Consider the following 4,228-nt stretch of genomic DNA (forward strand, 5'->3'; position numbering starts at 1 on the left):
TCCTTTTCCTTTATTTTCTATTTGTCTATTTATCTTTTACTTCTTTTGGTTTGAGAAAGCTCTCTGTATTTCCCCTCCTTTTCTCCTTGGCTGTTTTAAGCTATAGACTGCAATTGTGTTTTTAGAGGTTATCCCAATGTAAAATCTTGACCAAAAGTTTTTTAAAACAAGGCCTGTATTTAGTCAGCAACTCTTTCTCTTGTATAAGACACCTAACTTAAGATAATTTACATGCCTTGTGCTCACTTCAGCAGCACATATACTAAAATTGGAACAATACAGAAAAGATTATTAGCATGGTCCCTGTGCAAGGATGAGACACGCAAATTTGTGAAGCATTCCATATTTTTTCAATGGCACTAAATTCGAATCTTTCAATAGTTACTCTAAATATAAATGAGTTAAATGCTCTAATCAAAAGACACAAAGTATCAGACTGGATAAAAGAGCAAGACCCATCAATATGCTTTCTGCAAGAAACTCATTTTAGACCCAAAGACACCTCCAGATTGAAAGTGTCCATTTATCATGTTAATGGACATCAAAAGAAAGTTGGGGAATCAATCCTTACATCAGACAAATTAGAATTTAAACCAAAGACTGTAATAAGAGATGAGGAAGGACACTATATCATAGTTAAAGGGTCTATCCAACAAGAAGATCTAGCAATTGTAAGTATTTATGTCCCCAACATGGGAGCAGCCATTTATATAAACCAATTATTAACAAAATTAAAGAAACACATTCAATACAATAATAGTAGGGGAATTTAACACCCCCTCAGAGCAATGGACAGATGGTCTAAGCAGAATATCAATAAGGAAACAAGGGCTTTGAATGACACACTGGATCAGATAGTCTTTACAGATATATTCAGAGCATTCCATCCTAAAGCAACAGGGTGCATATTCTTCTCAAGCGCACATGGAACATTCTCCAGAATAGTTCACATACTGGTCACAAATCAGGTCTCAACCAGTACCAAAAGACTGAGATCATTCCCTGCATATCTTCAGACCACAATGCTTTGGAATTTGAACTCAATCACAAGAGGAAATTTGGAAGGAACTCAAATATATGGAGGTTAGAAAGCATCCTACTAAAGAATGAATCAACCAGGAAATTAAAGAATTAAAAAAAATCATGGAAACAAATGAAAATGAAAACACAACTGTTCAAAACCTGTGGGATGCAGCAAAGGCGGCCCTAAGAGGAAAGTATATAGCAATTCAAGCCTTTCTCAAGAAACAAGAAAGGTCTCAAATACACAACCTAACTTTACATCTAAAGTAGCTGGAGGAAGAACAGCAATTTAAAGCCTAAACCCAGCAGGAGAAGAGAAATTATAAAGATTAAGGCAGAGATCAGTAAAATAGAAATTAAAAGAACAGTAGAAAAGATCAAAGAAACTAGGAGCTAGTTCTTTGAATGAATTAATAAGATCAATAAACCCCTGGCCTGATTTATCAAAAAGAAAAGGAAAAGGACCAAAATAAATAAAATCATGAATGAAAGAGGAGAGATCACAACCAACACTGATGAAATATAAATAATTATAAGAATATATTATGAACAACTATATGCCAACAAATTAGGCAATCTGGAAGAAATGGATTCATTCCTAGAAACATATAAACTACCAAACCTGAAACAGGAAGAAATAGAAAACCTGAACAGACCCATCACCAGCAAGGAAATTGAAGCAGTAATCAAAAATCTCCCAATAAACAAGAGTCCAGGGCTGGATGGCTTCCCAGGGGAATTCTACCAAACATTTGAAGAAGAATTAATAGCCATTCTTCTGAAGCTGTTTCAAAAAAATAGAAATGGAAGGAAAATTTCCAATCTCTTTCAATGAGGCCAGCATTACCTTGATCTCAAAACCAGACAAAGATCCCATCAAAAGGGATAATTACAGATCAATATCCCTGATGAACATGGATGCAAAAATTCTCACCAAGATACTAGCCAATAGGATCCAACAGTACATTAAAATGATTTTTCACCACAACCAAGTGGGATTTATTCCTGGGCTGCAAGGGTGGTTCAACATCCACAAATCAATCAATGTGATAAACTATCTTAATAAAAGAAAGGACAAGAACCACATGATCTTCTCAATAGATGCAGAAAAAGCATTTGACAAAGTACAACATACTTTCTTAATTAAAACTCTTCACAGTGTAGGGATAGAGGGAACATACCTCAATATCATAAAAGCCATCTATGAAATACCCACAGCAAATATCATTCTCAATGGGGAAAAACAGAGATTTTCCTCTAAGGTCAGGAACTTGGCAGGGATGTCCACTCTCACTATGTTCAACATAGTACTAGAAGTCCTAGCCCCAGCAATCAGGCAACAAAAAGAAATAAAAGGCATCTGAATTGGCAAAAAAGAAGTCAGACTCTCACTCTTTGCAAATGACATGACACTTTATATGGAAAACCCAAAGATTCCACCCCAAAACTGCTAGAACTCATACATGAATTCAGCAGGATATAGTGGTAGGGTATAAAATCAATGCATAGAAATCAGTTGAATTTCTACACAGTAACAATGAGACAGAAGAAAGAGAAATTAAGGAGTCGATCCCATTTACAATTGTACCCCAAACCATAAGATACCTAGGGATAAACCTAACCAAAGAGGCAAAGGATCTGTACTCAGAAAACTATAGAACATTCATGAAAGAAATTGAGGAAGATACAAAGAAATGGAAAAACATTCCATGCTCATGGATTGGAGGAACAAAAATTGTTCAAATGTCTGTGCTACGCAAAGCAATCTATGCATTCAAAGCAATCCCTATCACAATACCATCAGTATTTTTCACAGAGCTGGAACAAACCATCCAAAAATTTGTATGGAATCAGAAAAGACCCCAAATAGACAAAGGAATGTTGAAAAAAAAACTAAAGCTGGAGGCATCACAAATTCTGGACTTCAAGCTATATTACCAAGTTGAAATCATCAAAACAGTATGGTACTGGCACAAAAACAGACACATAGATCAATGGAATGGAATAGAAAGCCCAGAAATGGACCCTCCACTCTATGGTCAACTAATCTTCAACAAAGCAGGAAAGAATGTCCAATGGAAAAAAGTCTCTTCAACAAATGGTGTTGGGAAAATTGGACAGCCCCATGCAGAGGAATGAAACTGGATCATTTCCTTACACCACACATAAAAATAGACTCAAAATGGATGAAAGACCTAAATCTGAGACAGGAATCCATCAAAATCCTAGAGGAGAACACAGGCAGTAACCTCTTGACCTTGGCCGCAGCATCTTCTTGCTAGATAGGTCTCCAAAGGCAAGGGAAACAAAGGCAAAAATGAACTATTGGGACTTCATCAAGATAAAAAGCTTTTGCACAGCAAAGGAAACAATCAACAAAACCAAAAGACAACTGACAGAATGGGAGAAGATATTTGCAAATGACATATCAGATAAAGGGCTAGTATCCAAAATCTATAAAGAACTTATCAAACTCAACACCCAAAGGACAAATAATCCAGTCAAGAAATGGCCAGAAGACATGAACAGACATTTCTCCAAAGAAGACATACGAATGGCCAACAGACACATGAAAAAGTGCTCAACATCATTCAGCATCAGGGAAATCCAAATCAAAACCTCAATGAGATACCACCTCACACCAGTCAGAATGGCTAAAATTAACAAGTCAGGAAAAAAAAATGTTGGCAAAGATGTAGAGGAAGAGGAAACCCCTTACACTATTAGTGGGAATGTAAGCTGATGCAGCCACTCTGGAAAAGAATATGGCGGTTCCTCAAAAAGTTGAAAATAGAGCTACCCTATGACTCAGCAATTGCACTAATAGGTATTTACCCCAAAGATACAAATGAATGATCTGAAGGGACACCCACACCCCAAAGTTTATAGCAGCAATGTCCATAATAGTCAAACTATAGAAAGAGCCAAGATGTCCATCGACAGATGCATGGATAAAGAAGATGTGGTGTATATATATACAATGGAATACTACTTAGTCATCAAAAAAATGTAATCTTGCCATTTGCAATGACGTGGATGGAAGTAGAGGGTATTATGCTAAGTGAAATAAGTCAATCAGAGAAAGATGATTATCATATGATCTCACTAGTATGTGGAATCTAAGAAACGAAACAGAGAATCATGGGGGAAGGGAGGGAAAAATAAAACAAGATGAAATCAGAGAGGGAGACAAACCATACGAGAC

The 4,228-nt window shown here is 36.4% G+C and overlaps 1 non-coding gene across 1 annotated transcript; it reads left to right on the plus strand.

Annotated features, from left to right (window-relative positions):
• The first annotated feature begins 238 nt into the window (after positions 1 to 238).
• LOC112825519 (U6 spliceosomal RNA) lies at positions 239 to 350 on the plus strand. Its single transcript, XR_003208719.1, has one exon. It is a non-coding gene; the product is annotated as a U6 spliceosomal RNA (small nuclear RNA).
• The last annotated feature ends 3,878 nt before the right edge of the window (positions 351 to 4,228 follow it).

This window comes from Callorhinus ursinus, unplaced genomic scaffold (assembly GCF_003265705.2).
Source record: "Callorhinus ursinus isolate GAN/ISIS: 27379988/994484 unplaced genomic scaffold, GSC_fseal_2.0 scaffold4, whole genome shotgun sequence".
In the NCBI taxonomy this organism is placed as follows: Eukaryota; Metazoa; Chordata; class Mammalia; order Carnivora; family Otariidae; genus Callorhinus; species Callorhinus ursinus.